Here is a 7,750-nt window from a genome sequence, read left to right on the forward strand (position 1 = left end):
TTTCCTATTTGTTTTTGGCTACATTAAAGCATTTTTTTGAAAATATACAGTAAGGTTCCATATTACCACCCGATTTTCTCTAAGCCTACTTTCGGACTTTTTGTACAAAAGCCTTCAAAAACCATACTTATAGTTACACTAGCGAAAAATCCAATTTGGAACATTTAGTTTACTAGTTACCAGTACTTTTCGCACAAAAAATGTGGGTGTAGTTATGATACCTTGTTTACAATTCACTAAAAGGTAATTGGGGTTCCATAATACCACCTTCTCCTCTATTTGAACTTTTTATTGAATTTATCAATAGAAATGGGAACTTTTTCTAATATTTTAATAGAAATATGTTTCCTGTAGTGTTATGTGTTATTTCTCTGTCAGTAATTCTATAGCGTCATTTTAATATCATTAAATCAATATTCGTAATAGAAAATACTTAAGAGATCAACTTAACTCGATCTCGTGAGTCTATTACAGTAATGTAGTAAGTGCTTGAATAAAATCTCCAGAAAAAGTTGTGCAGCGGTCTATCAAGAAATGTTATATTTTCGATGCATTAAACGGCACTGAGTACGATTTCGTGTGAACATCGAATCCAGTGTTAACTAGTAAAATTAAAATTACACGTGTATAAAGACTAAAACAGAAACTAAGGAACGTGACTTAAACAATGTTCGTGTTGCTTCAGAAGAGAGTAAAACAATGACAAACGAGACGCGATCGAAAAGTTCCGATATTGGGCGTATAAAAAGAAAAGAATATACAGTATCCCTCTTACAACGCGGTACTTCTACAATACGGTTTCGCTCTAACACTGTTTTAAAATTGGAATATTCCCCGTACAACAGACTTCCGGTTTCGCTCTAATACGATTTTGGAAATCCTCCGTACAAAATTTCACAATTTTTAAATGTAAAATTCGATATTTTTTTTAAATTCAAGTAAGCAAGCGTCGTCTCAAATTTGCCATGGAATTTATAATATTGAAAGTTTTAAATTATTTTGTGCTTCTGGTCAGGTTTACTTTAATGAAAACCGATAGGACAAGAAAGAAAAAATATTCCACTAACTTTCCTATCAACCAGGTGTTGTTGTCGTTATTTTCAGACTTTAGCCCTTAATCATTGTCAGTGTGTTTTCTTTTTATTTGTGTCTTCGTATTTAGCTAAGTGTTATTAAACTTTCTTTTTAACCGTAGGTATTACTTACCTACGAATGAAACAATCATTCGTAAAAATGACCAACAAAAAACAGTTGTATCCCGGCACTCAAACGGTTCCCAACTTGAACAATTCGACTGCCGGATAGCCGAGCGGTCAAGGTGGCAGCCTGACGCTCTGGGGAACCCGGGATCGAATCCGGACAGGTCGAAAAATCTCCAGGAAATTTTCGGGGATGGTCCGTCCGGATATGTCGAGCTCCGTCCCTTACCACCCAGCCACCCCATTGTGGGCCTGGCCGAACCCATAATGGGCCTGCTAAAAGAGGCCCACAGGGCGGAGAGTTAAAAAAACTCGAACAATTCAGTATTCTAACACAAATTCTGGAAAAAAAAAATCGTTCGGTACTCGGACTGAACAAACGCGCTCCTCTAAAACAAATTTTCGATTAATGACATATTTTGATTTTTATTTTATCATCCATAAATCTGTATAAATAAAAACGTAAACGTTCGTTTGTTCAAAATCTTAAATTTCTGAAAGTTCTTCACCGATTGCTTTGAAATTTTGAAACAACATTGCATTTTGAATACGCGCGTGTTTTTATATTGTATAGATGTCGAAATCCCCCCCGCGGGAGAGAGGGACAAAATTAAGGCTTACCGTGAAAAACTGGGCATCTATTATACTATTTTAGATGTGGTTTTTGCGTTTTTGATTGCGTTTTAATAGGGTACGTCAAGAGAATGTACACTAAGAAGGGATTTTTCGAAATTCCCTCCCCGAGGGGAGTGTTATACATTTATAATATATACATTTTGAGCCATAGCAACACGTGGCCGGGTACAGCTGGTATTATAATAAAAATAACAAAATGAAGACGTTGCTAATATTTTTTATCAAGAAGAACAAAAAAGCCCAGAAGATGATGAACAAAAAAGCTCAGAAGATGACGATACTTTGTAAAAAGAAAACGCCCTCGTTTAACTAAAATTAATATTAACGCGTCATATACTGGTAGTATTTTTAATTGTGATTGTTAGTTAATTCGTTGTAAAAGAATTATTGAATGCTTTCATAAACATATTTCTCTTAGTTACGAAAAAGAATAGTATACTTTTGCTAACTTCTGGAACGTAACCTTATGTTTTCATTAGTCCTTTGTTTCGTATAATAGGAATTCGCATAACACGGCACTTTTTCGAAACGTAACTACCGTGTTATAGGAGGAATACCTGTATCTTATGTAACTTTGGCAGTCATTACCTTGAAAATAATCTCCTTCTGCATCGATGCACTGATCTCAGAGTTTCTGCCAAGCTGGGAATGCTTTCTGGGAGTCCCTTTCTCGTAGAGTGTCAAGCAATATCTAAAATTCGCACTGGATGTCCTCTACCGTGTCAAAACGGTGACCCTTCAACTTCAGTTTTATTTTGTGGAACAAGAAATCGCCGGAATCATCATGAACTTGCTGACGAAGATCCTTGCAGACTTGGACACAGTGCACCTTCTACTCGGGGCACAGAAGCCTCGGCATAAACTTTACTGCGATGCAACGCATTTTCAATTCAGACATTCAGATCGCCTGCACTGTTCCATGTGACACATTAATCTTGGCAACAGTGTCCTTAATGGTTATCTGACGATCCTCGTATATAAGACATCGAATGGAAAACCATCCACGAAAAGTACGATTTTACTAAAGATGATTTAGTTTACATTAAGCCGGAAACTAGAAACTCCAAATGTGAGATGAAGACTATGTCATTATGTAATTTCGGTTACTTAATGCTTCAGGAGCCAGAATGAACATTATTTAACTCTTCAATTCTAAAAATATTTATGAGAATTGAGTGTTTGATCGGTTGGATGGATTCAGATTTATTTAGTCGTACAACCTCAGGCAAACATGGTTTGCTTGAAGTGCACAGCCAGGCAGTTTGGCTTGGTTTATCAGACAGTGTATGTAATCATGAAAGCTGCCCGAAAAGACAGGCAGATTTCAAAGTTTTGTATGCAAGAACTGTTTGTAATAAGTTAACTGCAACAATTAAAAAAAAACTTATGGAATAAGTCAATCTGCGATTTCATTGTAACTTACAAAATTTTTGTTAATCCAGGATATTAACGCTCATCTTTCATTAATTTATTTTCTTTCACAAAAAATGCATATTATTTTTTAAACATATACTTGGTTAAATTTTCACATACCAGGTGAAAGCCTGGCCAAACTTTTTTTATATATAATTTCCTGTATACTGAAAAACAAAGCGTTCTCGGCCAAATTTGCTCAATTTAGAACGAAAGTAGAAGTGATGCATTGTACCACAGAAGCGTGCATGCAGAACGCGCAGACGGTTTAAACTCGTTTTAATATTGATTAAACTCAGGTTTTATCTTATCCACTTATCACATTTAAATTTCTTAGTGATTTTAATCATATACAACATTTCTACATCATTTATTATACAGCTAATAGCCACAATAATTTTAAGAATAAAAATGTATATTATTGGAGTTATATTTTAATGGATTATTTAACACTGAAATCAAATGATAAAAGGTAACAGAAATAAATCACTTTGTATTATGCATTACTGATTTAAACTTTTATGTATTACAATATGACAATTAGTGTATTTACTTAAAAGTTTACCTTGAATAATGTGGAATCTTAATTAATCAGAGCTTTGATAATCAGCTTCTACTCTATATTTAGGATAAATTTTTATTGTTCCAGGATAAAAATATTTAACTTTCAGATATTTATTCTAGAGTTACTATACAGTAGAGCATCGTTTATCCGAAGGTCGGTTATCCGAAGGAATTCCAGTCGACAAATTTAAATTTTCGCCAGTGCTGTGGTGATGTAATCTTTGGCTATGTCTTTGGCTACTCAAATATTTTACGTTTTTGATACTAAATTAACTTCTGAAGTATAATTTTTTTATTGTTTTTATATTTTTCAAATNTATAATATATTAGATGTTATCGTTTTAAACTTTCTTTAAAAAGTCATTTAGAACTTTTTTTAATGGTTCCTCCCCTTACCACAATACCTCAGCATCATTTTCATGGACAATTCGTCCTGAATATGTTCCTCTTCACCTGACAACCCTTATCATGGGCTTAACTGAACCCACTATGAACAAGGACAAAAGGCCATCTTAATGCTCAGAGAGAGGAAAAAGTTAAAAACAATTGTCGGTAAAATGAAAAAGTGATCGATAATTATCAGTCACTCGGAGTTAAAAGTACTACAATATTTACACACTCGATGCATTCACTGCAAAGCTTTTATATATTATAAGAAAAGTGTATTTACTTACAGATTCGCCTAGATTACTTGGTACTCCGATAATTAAGATTCTACTGTAGGCCTATTATGAATTTTATCTTGTATTTAAGCATTGAATTTGAGAGTGCATTAATATGGAAAAGTCATATATATTATCTTTATAAGAAATTATTTTATTGAAATTATTGTAAGTACTAAACATTATTAGATTATAAAAAGTTATATATAAGTACTATATAAGCAAAAATGAATCGTACTATGAGGATGGAAATATTTATTAGGTAAGCCGGTGCGGCTTACTTAATAATTGGTAAATCGTTTTGTTCGTGTTCCGTTAGCCTTAAGATTAATGCTGAATTTATTGATTACTGTATATATAAGACTCATATAATTATGTTTTTATAAGATCGTGTACTGTATAAAAATAATATTATTATGAAGCTCCGGAAATGTCCCGGAAGCACACACTAAATTTGTTAATATTTTAAAATATAGTTTTTATTTCCATAAAAGGAAAATTTTTCCTTTTATGGAAAAATTTTCCTTTTATGGAAATTTTAATAAAAACTTTTGATGATAATAATAACGGAAGAAAACTTTTTTCAGAAATAGAACAAAGGAAAACTAGACAAGATCAACTATCTCCGGTTGGGATCAGATTAAATGTCGATTTTGACCAATCCCCTGATCTAAGTTGAGATCTCGTTACACTTAGTAACGAGTGACGACCACTTAGAAAGTGAGGACGAACGAACGTGGTCCTCACTTTCTAAGTGGTGAAAGGAAAGGTGACTAACCCATTATTTTTGCGAGGAATTTTGTTTCTGTTGGAGAATTTGCACTATTTGATGTCCCTGGAACGCAAAAAGACATATTAGACCGTGTTCTTTTTGTAAATATGAAGATATAGCCTGTCTTCTAAATACTGTAAGACACTGGGATAACGTGATATAAAAAAGCTTCATTGTATAACTATAAAAACATATCTATTTATTGTTCATTATATTTTCTTTACATGAAAGGACCAAGTATAAAATGAGTCATAGTCCAAATGATGTCACTATGGATTATAAAATCGCTCAAAGCAAGTACGGCAGAGAGTTGCATTGCATTTCTCACAATATGTTATAGGCTTGATTTTGCATCCTTGCTGCTGGCAATTCCTCTGTTTGTCCCTCTGCATCAAGAAATGTCAGCTCCCACTGATAACTTGGGTACTCTGAGCCTTCCTGAATACTTCCGAGGTATGGTTATTTTCAAATAAACTGTGGCAATTACTCGTCTGAAGTTCTTCAGAGACATTTCATTTGCCTGTGGATAATTTTGTGCAGAATCCATGCATTCACTACTTCCATGTCAACACAGCGAGTAAACGGGCCAGTACCATTTGTTTTCACGAACAGAAACACTGTACTTTGAAACAAGACAATCATGATGATTGACACCGCCTATATAGGAATTGCAGAGATCAAGTTGAACATTTTCACAGTTTTTTTTTCTGCCCTTTTACTCGTTGCTTGATATCATGAAGCAGCTCAAAACAATCGACTTCTAACTCTCTGAGAACGTCAGAAACAAGTAGGCTACATCGCCAGCATTAGCAACTTCAACGTCATCTTCATCTTCGTCTGACAATTCACTGGCATCCGGCAGTACAGCCAGACATTAGCTTCTGAATATTCGTTCTCGAACTCTTCAAAATCTCTCACCTCCTCCAATGAAAGAAACTTTTTTGACATGCTTCAACTAAAAACATAGGTTAATAAGGTTCACTTCAGTATAGGCAGTATATACACTACATCATCCCAATGTCCTATTTAAGGACAGTGGAAATGATGCCCCATTTCGTTCCTGTTCCTGATTGGCATGAAAATTAGCAAATGGGCACTCAGGTAGATTACTTACATGGCCTCAATCTCTTTGTCGCTACGAACAAGTATAACACGTCTAGACTTGCCACCAAACGTATAGAACGCCAAAAGTTGCCTCTAAAGCCACAAATCACTACAGGAAGTGACATCCGGTTACTTCCTGTAAGGTACTATACCATACAACCTAGTCTATTCTGAATGCATCCTGAATCACGTGATTCTTTTGATGCAGCATATATGGGTATATATATAGTTGTCCTACATATAGGACAATGGAAGATAATGCAATATAAGATAATGCAATGGAAGATAATCGGAATGTGCAATCAGAGACGGAAAATGATAAAAACTGAATTTCAAGGACGAGAGCTTTTCTCTCCAATTTCTCAGAGTGCAAGATCTTACTTAGGCATTCTCACCTCATATTATTGCACTGACCTTACCTCCTCTACAGACTTTCTCACAACATCGTCACGTGGCAGCCAACGCAAAAAAGAGACACTGAAGGATCCTTCTCAATTTTAAAAAAGATGAATCAGAAGAATTAGTTTTAATCTGCAGAGACATCCAAGAATATCATTGCTGTAAGCTTTATTTTGTGTTTAGATAAATCAAGACGATTTTTCTTTATAACTGTTGAGTCTAAAGCCTGGACTCCATATTGCCTGAAAACAGAAATTCAGAAACAGAACTGAAACATATAGAGTTTTAGTTTCAGTTATGTTTTCGTTAAGTTGACACCACTACAAATGCGCCATCTGTTGATCAGTTCTGTAATTGTCGTAGAGTCAAACATGGACGACGCTACGGATTTTGCCATGCTTTCTCTGCATTTATTAACAATGAAATTGTTAATAGTCTTTGAATTATTTACATTTTTTGTCGTACAGACATGTGTAACTTCTTCGATAAAGAATTCCAAATCTATTTGTTTCCTCGTCGTTTTCACTACACTTTCTGACATTACGACAATCAAACTACACGTGAATAATGCACGTGACTACGCGTCACAAATCCCTGCGTTTTTATTGGTTGCAGTAAGACAGAAGCGCGGGACGAAAACGGAAAAGTTAAATAATTTTTAACTCTGCTTTCAGTCTTGTTTCTGTCCAACTGAACGTTACAAAACTGAAAGTTTCGTCAGTTTGGCTTTCAGTTTTACGATTACGTCGCGGATTCCGGTAAAGTGGAGTCCAGGCTTAACTCGGTGTCTATCCAGTAGTGATATTCAGCGGGTTCGCACAGGTTCGGCCGAACCCGTTGTTAACATTTTCAAAGTTTTCCGAACCCGCTGTTAAACACACGTAACATTTCTCAGTGGTTTTGTTTCTTTAAAAAAATATATTAAAATATACGTATTATACTCTGTAACACTACTAAACTAGAGCCTTATACCCTGTTCGCCTAGTGCAACCTCCATCGAC

Source organism: Centruroides sculpturatus, unplaced genomic scaffold (genome assembly GCF_000671375.1).
Source record: "Centruroides sculpturatus isolate CEXI.00-Female unplaced genomic scaffold, Cexi_2.0 scaffold1703, whole genome shotgun sequence".
NCBI lineage: Eukaryota > Metazoa > Arthropoda > Arachnida > Scorpiones > Buthidae > Centruroides > Centruroides sculpturatus.